The sequence below is a fragment of the Pseudophryne corroboree genome, chromosome 10 (assembly GCF_028390025.1).
Source record: "Pseudophryne corroboree isolate aPseCor3 chromosome 10, aPseCor3.hap2, whole genome shotgun sequence".
Classification (NCBI taxonomy): Eukaryota; Metazoa; Chordata; class Amphibia; order Anura; family Myobatrachidae; genus Pseudophryne; species Pseudophryne corroboree.
Window position 1 is genome coordinate 333,543,626 of NC_086453.1, and position 16,018 is coordinate 333,559,643.

A 16,018-nucleotide genomic window follows, 5' to 3' on the forward strand; every position below is an offset into this window, starting at 1 on the left:
CTTCTTTTTTAAGAAGAATGCCCTGACGGTCACCGCCACGTATAGGTGGAGGAACATGGTCAATGATCTTATAACGTAGCGAAGCCAAAGTATGTCCTCTATTTCTGAAATGAGCCGCTACGGGCTGTTCCATAGGTTTTCCCTCCAGGGCAGCCTTAATAGCGGTCCGATGGAGGGCCATCCGTTCTTTAAAAGTTCTCGTTGTCATGCCCACATAATAAAGCCTGTAAGGGCAAATAATAACGTACACTACATATCGTGTAGTGCAAGTGACCACATGTCTTATGTCGAATTCTTTACCAGAGTGAGGATGTTTGATACTTGAACCTGTTACCATGTAACTACAAGTGACACATGAGGGACAGCAGTAGCAGCCAGGTTTTTTTGTTGAATAATTAAACAAGTTATGGTCAGTGATATCCGTGTGTACTAGGTAATCTCGGAGATTGCGGCCTCGTCGATAACTAGTCATAGGACGAAGTTTATGAAAAGCAGGTAAGTCCTTATCACTGGAGATAATTGGCCATATAGCCCGGCTTGCTACGGGCAAAACGGCACTCGATGTGTCAAAGGTGGTAACCCATGTAAACGTGTCACTATTAGATGGTTTGGTTCTAGATTTTAATAAGCCACTTCTTGGTAACTTCAATACTTTTTCCTTGTCTGTAACAAACTTGATAAATTGTAACCTCTACAACGGAACTTATTGACAATAATGTCAAGTTGTGATGGCAAATCAGCCAAATTACTGGTAATGCGGGCAGCTCTGAGCATTTGTGAATATGGTAAACCACGCTTAAGTGGTGGTGGATGGTGACTTCCTGATTGCAACAATGTGTTTTCTATCTGTTGGTTTATAAAAAATGGACGTGTGGTTTGTGCCATTAATCAAACATACTGACACGTCTAAGAAGTCAATATTCGTATAACTCCATTTATATGTGAATTTCACTGGTGAAGCGGATTGATTGTTGTCATAAGCTCTTCAAATGCAGATGGACCCCCATGCCAAATCATAAATAAGTCGTCTATGTATCTAGTAAATAGACCGACATTATTGGCAAAGTCTGGTTGCTCAAAAACAACAATTGTTCCTCTTGGAACATAAACACATTAGCGTACGATGGGGCCACAGGGGACCCCATCGCACAACCAGACATCTGCAAATAATAAGATCCATCAAACAGGAAATAATTGTGTTAACACCATTTCAAGAAGTTGGAGAAACATATGTACATCAATACCAAAGTTATCAATATACTCTGAAATAAAGGATTGCATAGCCCGTAACCCCTGATGATGGGGGATACATGTATACAGGCTAGTTACATCCATCACACACAAGATGGAATTTGATCTAATTTGTGCCTGTGTGTTTAATAAATTCAAAAAGGCTGTGGTATCTTTAAGGTAATTGATTCATCTTTGTGTATTTTTGGAATCGTATACATCACAGGAGTAATGGGAAATTTCTGGATAAGAGCGTCACATGTAACAGGTTCAAGTATCAAACATCCTCACTCTGGTAAAGAATTCGACATAAGACATGTGGTAACTTGCACTACACGATATGTAGTGTACGTTATTATTTGCCCTTGCGGGCTTTATTATGTGGGCATGACAACGAGAACTTTTAAAGAACGGATGGCCCTCCATCGGTCCGCTATTAAGGCTGCCCTGGAGGGAAAACCTATGGAACAGCCCGTAGCGGCTCATTTCAGAAATAGAGGACATACCTTGGCTTCGCTACGTTATAAGATCATTGACCATGTTAATCCACCTATACGTGGCGGTGACCGTCAGGGCATTCTTCTTAAAAAAGAAGCTTCCTGGATTTTCAGACTTGGTACTGTGTCACCTATGGGTCTTAATGAGCGTATCACTTGGAATGCGTTCATATAATTAATCTACAATATCTGTCTGAAATTGCTTCTTTAATGTGAATGAATATTTCCATCTAGACGTTGTATGTAATTACTATGAGCACTTTGATAGTACTTTTTGGTTTAAGTGTCTGTTCCTTTTTGGTAATTTCATTCCTGCTAATGCACAGTAACTTTATTATATGTGAATTGTTCAAAATTGTTACTATTATTTCTATGTCTCCTCGTATCAGTGTTAATGGTGTGTTTTTGTTTATTTTTTTCAGCTCCCACGCTGACGATCGGAGCGGGAGAGCGTCTAGCGTTGGCATGACAACGCCGGGTAATGAGTGCGACGGACATCATTCTGATGCGCCGCACGTTATCCCAGACCACGCGACCCGTCTCTGGCGCCCGCGGTGGGGGTGTTCACCGGGATATAAGGTTTGTCTTTTTCATTATTCTTTTTATACTGCTTCCTGAAGACGGGGATATAGTCCTCGAAACGTTGAAGTAAACTGCTGTTTTATTCATCAATCCGGGAGTGCCGTGCCTGCTTTCTATAGATTGCACCTGTATCCATATATATATATATATATATATATATATATATATATATATAGTCCCAGAAGAAAAGAAACCAGCACCTCCAAATTACTGCATAATAAAATCTTTATCAAAAAATAAGATCTTAAAAGCACCAGAGGCAAGAAACATTAGTAAAAGCACATGGGGTGTCAAAAAACTGCATAATATCATATCACCATATCAACGTGGTAAGTAGTGCAAGCCTCCAGCAACAAACAGGTAGGTCGACAGCTGTTTCGGTGCTCAGAGGCACCTTCCTCATGGACAGTCAACCTGTAATGAAAAGTGTGTCTCTTATACCCACCAGAAACGAGTAAAGTATGCTCACCTAATTGGAAACTGGGCGCAGCTGTATCAATCCGGCATCGTCTCCACAAAACAAAGAATAAACTACAACCTACTAGTAATGGGCAATATTATAGTAAATCATTAATTAATGCCCCAAAGCAACTAGATTACAATACTCTATGTACTGGCAGGTATATTAGACACACCTAAACATGCTAAACAAAAAAGTGAAAAAACAAAAACAAAAAAACCAAGAATAGGAACAAAATAACTTAATCTGGCTATATAGAGTCCCTCACAGATTATTGTATCCTATAGAAAGCAACCAAATCCTTGACTCTGATTTAGTCCATTCGGTGCAACAGAATTGAGTCGGGCTATCCAATGGGCTTCACGCTGGAGTAAAATACGTCCACGATCACCACCCCCTCGTCTCAGTGGGGGGACACAATCTATTGGCATGCAGCGAAAATCTTTAATGGTATGTCCACTCATCACAAAGTGCTTAGCCACTGGTGGTGTATTCAAGTCCAATGTAACATAGGCTTTTTTTTATAGAGGAACGGTGCATTGAAATTCTCTCCTTCAATGTCCTAATTGTTTTCCCAACCTATAGTAGATGGCATGGACAGGATATAAGATATACAACATACCGGCTGTTGCAATCCAAATGATGCTTTATTTTGTATCTCTTGCCATTCTGATGATCAAAAAAAGAATCTCCTAGCGTCAGGAAACTGCAGTTTGCACACCCATGGCATTTGAAAACACCCCACTTGGGCTGTAACCAACATTTAGATATGATCAGACCAATATCTGATGGTGCTATAATATCTTTAATGTTCTTACTCCTCTTGTAGCAAAAGAGTGGAACATTTTTGCATAATGTTCCTATAGTCGCATCAGCCTGAATGATGTGCCAATGTTTAAGTATGACATCACGAATATGTCTTGAGGCTATAGAATAAGTAGAGGAGAAAATTATTCGATCAGTTGTGGCATCCTTCTTTCTGGATTCAAAAGCATCCTCCCGTTTGGTATTCATACATGTTGTAATAGCATTATTGATTTCATTTTGTGCATATCCCCTTTGTACAAAGCGTGTGCCCATTTCTTCCAATGCCCGTGGTAGCTCCGCCACATTAGATGTAATACGTACTACTCGTAATAGCTGTGAAAGAGGAAGACCCCGCTTTAAAGGGGGCGGATGGAAGCTATCTGCTGATAGCAACGTATTTTTGTCGGTTGCTTTCCTGTAAATTTGTGTGGATAATTCATCCCCCTGTTTAACTATACACACATCAAGATAGTTGATAGAAATCTCACTAAATGATAACGTAAATCTAATCTTAGTGTACAGACTGTTCAAAGTATCTATGAACTCAGTGAGGAGCCCCTCACCACCAGTACACACCATAAAGAGATCGTCAATATAACGAACATAAAAATGAATAAACTGTGAAAAAATTGGGTCTGCCATAATGTGTTGAATTTCATACAGATGCATTTACAAATTGGCATACGCGGGGGCCACATTCGACCCCATCGCGGTCCCCCGTAGCTGTAAATAAAAATAATTTTCAAACAGAAAATAATTTTTACATAACACAATCTCCAGTAACAAAATCAGAAATTCAATGTTGGGACCCCTATAGTGTGGACTAGTGGATACCAGACTCCTGACCGCTTCAATACCGGCAGAATGATCAATGTTGGTATACAGGCTGGTGATATCCAAGGTAACCAACAGACTCCCCGGAGGTAAGGAACCCAGTCTGGACACTAAGATTAGATTTACGTTCTCATTTAGTGAGATTTCTATCAACTATCTTGATGTGTGTATAGTTAAACAGGGGGATGAATTATCCACACAAATTTACAGGAAAGCAACCGACAAAAATACGTTGCTATCAGCAGATAGCTTCCATCCGGCCCCTTTAAAGCGGGGTCTTCCTCTTTCACAGCTATTATGAGTAGTACGTATTACATCTAATGTGGCGGAGTTACCACGGGCATTGGAAGAAATGGGCACACGCTTTGTACAAAGGGGATATGCACAAAATGAAATCAATGATGCTATTACAACATGTATGAATACCAAACGGGAGGATGCTTTGGAATCCAGAAAGAAGGATGCCACAACTGATCGAATGATTTTCTCCTCTACTTATTCTATAGCCTCAAGACATATTCGTGATGTCATACTTAAACATTGGCACATCATTCAGGCTGATGCGACTATAGGAACATTATGCAAAAATGTTCCACTCTTTTGCTACAAGAGGAGTAAGAACATTAAAGATATTATAGCACCATCAGATATTGGTCCGATCATTTAAATGTTGGTTACAACCCAAGTTGGGTGTTTTCAAATGCCATGGGTGTGCAAACTGCAGTTTCCTGACGCTAGGAGATTCTTTTTTTGATCATCAGAATGGCAAGAGATTCAAAATAAAGCATCATTTGGATTGCAACAGCCGGTATGTTGTATATCTTATATCCTGTCCGTGCCGTCTACTATACATTGGGAAAACAATTAGGACATTGAAGGAGAGAATTTCAATGCACCGTTCCTCTATAAAAAAAGCCTATGTTACATTGGACTTGAATACACCACCAGTGGCTAAGCACTTTGTGATGAGTGGACATACCATTAAAGATTTTCGCTGCATGCCAATAGATTGTGTCCCCCCACTGAGACGAGGGGGTGATCATGGACGTATTTTACTCCAGCGTGAAGCCCATTGGATAGCCCGACTCAATTCTGTTGCACCGAATGGACTAAATCAGAGTCAAGGATTTGGTTGCTTTCTATAGGATACAATAATCTGTTAGGGACTCTATATAGCCTGATTAAGTTATTTTGTTCCTATTCTTGGTTTTTTTGTTTTTGTTTTTTCACTTTTTTGTTTAGCATGTTTAGGTGTGTCTAATATACCTGCCAGTATATAGAGTATTGTAATCTAGTTGCTTTGGGGCATTAATTAATGATTTACTATAATATTGCCCATTACTAGTAGGTTGTAGTTTATTCTTTGTTTTGTGGAGACGATGCCGGATTGATACAGCTGCGCCCAGTTTCCAATTAGGTGAGCATACTTTACTCGTTTCTGGTGGGTATAAGAGATACACTTTTCATTACAGGTTGACTGTCCATGAGGAAGGTGCCTCTGAGCACCGAAACAGCTGTCAACCTACCTGTTTGTTGCTGGAGGCTTGCACTACTTACCACGTTGATATGGTGATATGATATTATGCAGTTTTTTGACACCCCATGTGCTTCTACTAATGTTTCTTGCCTCTGGTGCTTTTAAGATCTTATTTTTTGTTAAAGATTTTATTATGCAGTAATTTGGAGGTGCTGGTTTCTTTTCTTCTGGGACTATTGTAACATATTATGTATCCAGCACTCCTAACATGGACAATACTGTGTGCGGCAGGCTATACCACTAATCTATGAGTATATATATATATATATATATATATATATATATATATATATATATATATATATATATGATGTATGACACTCCTTACTAGTACTGCAGAATCAGATAATATGTACGGAGGCAGGATGGCACTCATAGAGACTGGTAAACAATAGAAAATCAGCACAGGACAATATAGCTGTTTGACAACGTTTCAGAGTTACTGTAGACTCTGAAATGTCAACAAACAGCTACAGCATCCTGTACTGATTTTTTTTATGGTTTACCAGTTTCTATGAGTGCCGTTCTGCCTCCATATATATATGTGTATAATATATATATATATATATATATATATATATATATATATATATATATATATATATATATATATATATATATATATATATATATATATGTGTGTGTTACACATACATGCACGTATGCATATACACCCTCCCACGGAAACCTCCCTCGCTAAATCCTGCATTTGCCCCTGAAGCATCCTGCTAAAACTCAGCTGTCTCCTGCAATAACCTAACCTAGGGCCTAATTCAAACCTGATCACTGATGCAAATTTGTTAGCAGTTGGGCAAAACCATGGTGGTCATTCCGAGTTGTTCGCTCGTTGCTGTTTTTCACAATGGATCGATTAGGTGGAAAATGCGCATGCGCATGGTACACAGCACGCATGCACTTAGTTATTTAACACAAAACTTAGTAGATTTACACAAGCTCGAACAACGTTTTTTCAACGCTTGAGAGATCGTAGTGTGATTGACAGGAAGTGGGTGTTTCTCGGCGGAAATATGGTGTTTTCAGGGAGTGTGCTAAAAAACGCAGGCATGCCAGGTAAAAATGCAAGAGTGGCTGGAGAAACGGGGGAGTGGCTGGCCGAACACAGGGCGTGTTTGTGACGTCAAATCAGGAACTTAACGGACCGAGCTGATCGCAAACTAGGAGTAGGTCTGGAGCTACTCAGAAACTGCAAGGAATTATTTAGTAGCAGTTCTGCTAATCTTTCGTTCGCTATTCTGCTAAGCTAAGATACACTCCCAGAGGGCGGCGGCCTAGTATTTGCAATGCTGCTAAAATCAGCTAGCGAGCGAACAACTCAGAATGAGGGCCCATGTGCACTGCAGGGGGGGCAGATATAACATTTGCAGAGAGAGTTAGATTTGGGTGGGTTATTTTGTTTCTGTGCAGAAAAAATACTGGTTGCTTTAATTTTACACTGCAATTTTAATTGCAGATTGAACACACCCCACCCAAATCTAACTCTCTCTGCACATGTTATATATGCCCACCCTGCAGTGCACATGGATTTGCCCAACTGCTAACAAACTTGCTGCTGCGATCAACTCAGAATTACCCCCCATGGTTCTGCCCAACTGCTAACAAATTTGCAGCAGCTATCAGGTCTGAATTAGGTCCCCTGGGGGTCATTCCGAGTTGATCGCTCGCTAGCTGCCTTTAGCAGCAGTGCAAACGCTAAGCCGCCGCCCTCTGGGAGTGTATCTTAGCTTAGAAGTGCAAATGAAAGGTTAGCAGAACTGCTCGAAAAAATTTTCATGCAGTTTCTGAGTAGCTGCAGACCTACTCCTACCTTGCGATCACTTCAGTCTGTTTAGATCCTGTTTTGACATCACAAACACACCCTGCGTTCGGCCAGCCACTCCCCCGTTTCCCCAGGCACGCCTGCGTTATCTTCTGACACGCCTGCGTTTTTTAGCACACTCCCGGAAAACGGTCAGTTACCTCCCAGAAACGCCCCATTCCTGTCAATCACTCACCGATCACCCGTGCGACTGAAAAGAGTCGCTCGACCTTGTGTAAAACTGCATAGTTTTGTGTGTAAGTACTTTGTGCATGCATACTGTGGCCCATACGCATGCGCAGAAAAGCTGATTTTTGGCCTGATCGCTGCGCTGCGAACAACGGCAGCTAGCGATCAACTCGGAATGACCCCCCTTGTTCTGTTGTTGTTTGCAAGCATTGCCTATTGACTGGGTAGCCCTGTTGCAAGTTCCTATCGGTTTCCATTTGCCTGTACAAATCCTTTTTCAAGTTCCTATCGGTTTCCAGGCCAATGATCTACATTACTTACCTGCAAAGTACTGTTTCCAATTGCCATCGGTTTCCAGACCGATCATTTATATTGTCTAGCATCTGTGTAAAGTTCTGTTCAAGTCATCATCAGTTTCCAGGCCAATCATCATTTACTTCCAGTTGTTATTGGTTCCCAAACTGACCTATTGCATGTAACTCGTTTTCGAAAGACTGTCAGCCTACTCTCTGAAACACAGTTGAGTTTACTATTGCCCCAGTGATTTTTATTTTTCTGTGTGCTCCAATAAACACCATTGCGCACATTCGCTGGAACTTATTACAGCCTTCTAATTTCCTCCAATGCATGGTGACTGACCCACTAGTGCCCCCTCCGGGAACAGAAACAGACCTGACATGGTTCCTGGGAAGCCACTGTGATGCCGTGGCTGCCGGGCTGCTTCAGTGTACACAGGCGGCACAACTGTCAACTGACCAGCTGCATCGCTGGCATTCCCCTGCAGTGAGCTTCTGCGAAAGCACAGAGGATCTGAATGCTGCCTGAATGGAGCTGAGCTCTGATTTCTGGCAGGCAGCAGATATGTATCAGGCATGGGGGTAAGGGAGGGGAAGGGTGGCCTGGCCCAGACAAATGGTCAGCACAGCGGGGAATATACTGGCAGCCCAATACGACCCTGCCTCCCATGAGAGGAGCCGAAGCACCAATCGCTGAGAGGTGATGCTGCCATTGGCACTGCTGCTTTATAATTGCACTGTGGAGGTGAGTGCTGTGCAGGTCACTTCCGGCCTCTGCTCTGTGCAGGGCTACACAGCTGCCTGTAGAATCAGTAGGTGGGTGCATGCTGGAGCTGTGTGTTACGTGGAGCGATCGCCCTTATCGCTCCCTGCTGGTTCTGCCAGTGTGTGCATGTGCGACGGTTGGCCATGGTTGGCAAGCCATGGGGGAGGGGGGGAGGAGAGAGATCTTTAGGATCCCCTCTGGGGATATGTGAAGTAAAATAGCCCATAGGTTTCTATAAGCAATGTAATTTATAGGTAGCTATATACACATGGGGATTGCATACTTCTATATGTGAGAAAACAAACTGGGCACTTCTCTGGGTGTGAGCATGCCCTACTAACTCACTACAGCTACCCTTATGCCCTTATATGAATATTGTAGAGAATAGTTGTGTTTAGGATGAGTGCTACCCAGTGAGAACTGTGACAACAGATAGAACAGCCATACTGAAATGGGGAAGCAACGTTGGTGTTGCTTCCTCCTGACTGTTGGAATTATCCACTGCCAAACACACTATACTGTATGAAAGCATACAATTTATTCTAAATGATGTATAAAATATCAATAACAGTAATAATAATGGTATTATATATTGAAAATAAGGAGCCTCATAAATAAGCTCCTGACAATTGTATGTATGTATGTGTGTGTGTGTGTGTGTATGTGTGTGTGTATATATATATATATATGTATATATATATATATGTATATATATATATATATATATATATATATATATATATATATATATATATATATATATATATATATATATATATATAAATCTCCCTAACTCACTTACTTACTCCCTCACTGGCTGACTCATCACTAATTCTCTGACTTCTCGATATTTTAGGAAGATGAAATGTAAAAATGTAACATAAGTATTCTTAAGGTGGGAAATAGGAAAACTATGTAATTAGAATTATAATAATCCTCCCATAAAGGGATGAAAAGGTGGATGACATATTGACACAATTAACGATGCGTGGCTCACATTGCTTGAACGCTAACGCCCAAACGGACAATTGGACAAAAATTTGGATTGCATCTCCAGTGTGTAGAATTTAATACACTACAAAAATGGTCCTGTCACTTTTTAACATATCTGCTATGCTATGGATTAATATTTACTTACATTAAGACATCTCACATTTACAGCTCTATAGATTTACCAAATTATTAACTCTCATTTATATTTACAAGGGTGAAAATCAGAAACTCTTGTGTAAAGAATTAGAAGAACAGCTAGTAAGTAATAAGATAAAGTATGCAAATGTCAGATATGTGATATGGAAAAGTCCAAGATGTAGATAGAATACACAATCATTAGCTCATATAAATGGCAATTAGGTATCAAAAAATTAATTAGTGACTCATACCTACTATAAATGGAGTATCTCCGGATATACCCTGCTTTGACTCCCAGGCACTCCTAGATGAAAGTAAACGGAATCTACAGGGTAAACCCATATCTTGTGTTGAATCAGGTTACCAAGATCTCTTATTCAAGGCTTGGATGATCTCTATGTGGGAGTTCTCTACTTATAAGACAAATCATTTATTTTATCATCTGTACTTCCAGTCCACCGCTGACTGGAACCGGAAGTTATGTTTTTTCCATTGCTGAAACCCAGAAGTAAAGGTTTTTATAACATATACAGAAAACCTGGTAGTTTTGGAATAATTTAGTAATATTGGGGCTATTTGGAGATGGATGCAGATCTTGCTTCCTCAGCAAGATCTGCGTCCATCTACTCACATGTTGCACCACCCCAAGATGTGTTCGTAATTTCATTGCGAATGCATCAATTAGAGGTCGACCCCTGCCTGTGCAAGTAGATATACAGTAGACCAGCTTTTTATCAAGTTAATTGATTTTGACAGGTACACACCCCATCAAAGTACAATGATGTTTTTTCCATTGCTGAAAACTAGAAGTAAAGGTTTTTATAACAAATACTGAAAACCTGGTAGTTTTGGAATAATTTAGTAATATTGTGGCTATTTGGAGATGGTTGCAGATCTTGCTTCCTCAGCAAAATCTGCGTCCATCTACTCACATGTTGGGGGCCACCCAGCATAGGGCAAGGCCACCTAGCATGTGTGTTGCACCACCCCAAGATGCATTCATAATTTCATTGCAAATGCATCAATTAGAGGTTGTCCCCTGCCTGTGCAAGTAGATATACAGTAAAGCAGCTTTTTATCAAGTTAATTGATTTTGACAGGTCCACGCCCCCCTACCACACCCCCTTTTATACCCTTTGATAAGCACTTAATATAAAGTTTATAGAGCTTGATATCAAACTGTATCAATAGATAATTGAGTTGAAAAGAACGTCACGCAACGTCGTGCATCAAAACAACCTTATGAAAGAAGCATATTACACTGTATTAAAACCAGATAGGTTTTTGTGGTATTGATAAGTATTATGAATCAGTTAAAAATAAATGTAAAAGATCCGACATAAGAAAGTGGCTACAAGAACAAGATGTATACATGTTGCACAAGCCAGCAAGAAAAAATTGTAAAAGGAACATGATTTGCATATCGGGTATTATTCAACAGTGACAATGTGATTTGGTTTCGCTCATAGATCTGTCAAAGTACAATGACAGTATTAAATATATATTAACCGTTATCGATATATAGAGCCTGAGCTGAAAGTATGACTGCTAAGAATGCCACACAGTCGCAAATGCTTTTGAAAAAATATTCCAGCAGGGGGATGTGCCGAAGAAGCTACAAACTGATAATGGTAAAGAGTTTATAAACAAAATCCTACAAAAGGTATTAGAAAAATAAGGTATACATAATTTCACAACCAATAATGATGTGAAAGTGGCAGTAATAGAGCATTTCAATAGGACTTTAAAAAGACGAATGTGGCGCTATTTCACCGCGAAGAATACCTACAGATATATAGACGTTTTACAAGACTTGGGGGGTAATTCAGAGTTGATTGCAGCAGCAAATTTATTATCAATTGGGCAAAACCATGTGCACTGCAGGTGTGGCAGATATAACATTTGCAGAGAGAGTTAGATTTGGGTGGGTTATTTTGTTTCTGTGCAGGGTAAATACTGGCTGCTTTATTTTTACACTGCAATTTAGATATCAGTTTGAACACGACCCACCCAATTCTAATTCTCTCTGCACATGTTATATCTGCCCCCCCTGCAGTGCACATGGTTTTGCCCAACTGCTAACAAATTTGCTGCAGTGATCAACTCTGAATTAGGCCCTTCACACGCAGCTCTAATAACACTTACCATAGAATGATCAAGTGCGCTCCAAACAATGTGAATGACTCTAACGCTTTGAGTGTCTTCAAGACGACCTACCATGATTTCTTCAGAAGTAACAAAACACTTGTTTGTTTAGGAATTGGTGACAATGGGGTATATTTACTAAAATTTGTATTAGTCCCGATTTGGAGGGAGATTCATCACGAATGACATCGAATGTGTGTATTTGCAACTTTTTGAAAATTTTACGCCTCATTTACTAAGCTGTCGTATTTATATTTTTCGTGTTTTACGATGTCGATGTCATTCGTGGTTTTGTAAGGTAGAATGCGGCCGATTTAGTGGTTTAGCGGCCGTGTTATGCGGTTTGTTTACGACTGCGTCACATTTTGGTTACGGCAGTGTTTGTCCATTCACGGACGCGTTTTTTTTTCCTAAGTTTCGTTTTTGTCACTCGTCCTTGATTGGTTTGATTCGTGATGGAGGAGTGTCTGTGCACATTACTATAAAAACGCCCCAAACCATCCGAACCTCGTGGGTTTAGCTAGTGGAGAGGTGAGAGGAAGGTGTGTTAGGAGTTGGTGAGTTGTTTGGAGTTTTTGGCGGTTTTGAGGAGGTTCTTTGTGATTGTTGAGTGCTGTACTGTGTGTGTAAGTAGTCTTGTCATACTTGTTGTGTAGTTATTTAAAAGTCTGTCTAGTTTTTTGTCATTGTTTTTTATTTCACGTCTATTGTCATTGTTTGTGAGTGAGTGTGTGTGTGTGTGGTGTGTAGTGGTAGTGGAGGAGTGTGTTTACTGTTTTTTTCTCAGTGTTATTTGTTGTTTGTCCTGAGTATGTCCCAGTCAGAGGTGAGTGAGAGGGAGGAGGTGAGTGAGGTAAAGGAGGTGAGTGAGGTAAAGGAGGTGAGTGAGGTAAAGGAGGTGAGTGAGGTAAAGGAGGTGAGTGAGGTAAAGGAGGTGAGTGAGGTAAAGGAGGTGAGTGAGGTGGAGGAGGTGAGTGAGAGGGAGGAGGTTAGTGAGGTGGAGGAGGTTAGTGAGGAGTAGGGGGAGGTTGTTGCTGCGGACTCCAGTGATAGTGATGGTGTTATGGCTCCGCAGCCACGCACCACTACAAAGACTGGCCGCAATGTAAAATTCAGCTACGCTGAAAATATGGCTTTGGTGCGGGAGCTGATGAGGCATCATCTGCAGTTGTTTGGCCATGATGCTGCAAAGGTGTCGTCATGCAGGAAGAGTGTTCTGTGGGGGAAGGTAGTTGCGGCTATGAATAGTGAGGGTGTGGTGAGGCAGACCGAGGACACGTGTCGTAAGCGTTTCTACGACATAAAGCGCCGTGTCAAGGCGAAGATGGCAAAGGAGGCTAAATCAGCCCGCCAAACCGGGGGTGGACACCCCTTCCGTGCATCTTACCGTGATTGGGAGGAGCCTGTGCGTGCACTCATTACGCCAGAAGTGGTTGTTGCCACTTATGTCCGGGATTCGGATCGGCCAAGGCAGGATGGTGAGTTTTTTTATTATTTTTTAAAAAAAACAACATCTGTGCTTTGTCCTTAGTTGTCTGAAATGTCTTGTAGCTAATTGTGGTTGTCAGTTTGTTCATTATTCTAATGTGTTGGTGATATAGTGCAGGCCTGGCCAACCTGTGGCTCTCCAGCTGTTGTAAAACTACAAATCTCATCATGCCTTGCCACAGTTTTGATATTAGGGAATGCTAAAACTGTGGCAGGGCATGCTGGGATGTGTAGTTTCACTACATCTGGAGAGCCACAGGTTGGCCATGCCTGATGTAGTGTTATTCTCAATTATGTATTTTTTAAACCTTTTTTTTTTTGTGGTTACCTTGTCCTTTTTGTGGTGTTTTATGCCAAAAGTAAATGTTTGTAGGTGTATTGTAAAGTTTTTTTTTTTTAATAAATTTCATAGCATTTATGTTTATTGTGTGTTGTTCAGGGTTGTCCTTTGTGTGCTTCATGTGTTTTTTCTGGCATATTTGGTTGTGATGTTTCCAAGTTTTCGCAGATATTTGTGGCTAGTGTTTTATTGTTAGCATCAATATTTGGGTGCTTAGCGTGCAATATTGTGGTTGTGTCAAGCTACGACGTTTTGGTTTTAAGTAGTTTTTTTTTTACAATTATTTGCGTTAGTTTATGGATTAAATAGGAAATTTTATTCAAATTTAAATGATACACACCCAATGAAGTCAGGCAGAAAAGCATAAGCATTGTTTAGTTTACTTCTCATCAGGTACCACATATGCTTACATCACAATAAGGAATTTGCATAAACATATCAACAAAATAGTATGCTCATAAGGACATTCTTCATATTTCTACAGTACGCCAGAGAAGCAGCACAGCCAGGCCACATCCCACACTGCCAAGAGATGCAGATGGTGCCAATGCAGGTAAGATTTTACTGTAAACACATATTCTGCTAACACATAGAAACACAAAATGTTAATGTTTATCTTATCACATAGGTCCTTCTTCGGCAAATCCCCCTCCCCTAAGGCGGCCATCACAGGGCTCAGTTACTGTGGCTACGAGGCCACCCAAGAGACGCCATCTTGAGGCAGAAGCACCAGCATCACCACCCCAACGGCGCATCTCCGCTGTGTCGGCCATGCCACCACTAGCTCTATTGGCCAGCCCACAAAGTGAGGATCCACAATCCCCTCAGTTGTCTGGTGAGTAAACATAACAATTACGTGGAAATAAGTTAACAAACAGTGGGGTATATTTATTAACCTGGAGAAGGCATAAGGAAGTGAAAAAACACTGATATGTGCAAGGTGATAAAGGCAGCAGTACAAAATAAACACAAATGTTAATTTACATATTTGAGCTGTTTGCCTTGTGCCTTTATTACCTTGCACATATCACTGGTTTTTCACTTCCTTATGCCTTCTCCAGGTTTATACATCTGCACCACTGTTAGTGCAGCGCAAAAAAATGTTACACAAATGACCAGTCATCCTTGCAATAATCAACAACAACAACCACATGGTGTTAAGGTATTTTTAGATGTTTAATTGTCAGATGTGATGTTGGCCATATCAACACATTTGTTTGACATAAATTTTTGCAAACAAAACCTACATAAATGTAAAGTCTCATCCAAATTTTTTGCATGGCCAACATCACCAGTTCTAAGCATAGGGCACCTTAATACTTTTTCACCCATTGTTAATGTGTACATTTTAAACCACTATATTTGTTAACGTTTTGGGCAGACCACTGACTGGCTTGAACAATGTATGAGTGTATTGGTCAACACATTTATTGCATTGTGTGTGTTGTTCCAAAGGAAGCTTCATACCCAATATGTAAATGTAGTAATTTGTATTTGTTAGAGTTCTTCGTATTTAAACATTAATTATGGCTCAAAATCCAACTATTCCCACAAACTTTAAACAAATTAGTAGTGAACGTTAGAAGCCACATATTTTTTTTAAAAGGTGAACAACATAGTTAAGTTGAGGCCACAATCTATTTAGCAATTACAACATTAATATTAAGAAGTAATGCATGTTGTCGTAAAGCTATAGTAAGACCAATGCTACATATTTACTAAATAGTGGCTGTCTTCAACCCCATACAGACCCACCCATCATCACCGAGGATGCCCAGCAGGAACGTGACCAGGAGACCTTCACACTCCACCTGCAGCCCACCGATCCGACCCAGCCAACCATGCGGCAGGACATACCCCAACCACCCCAAACATCACACAGCCCCCAATTGACCACAAC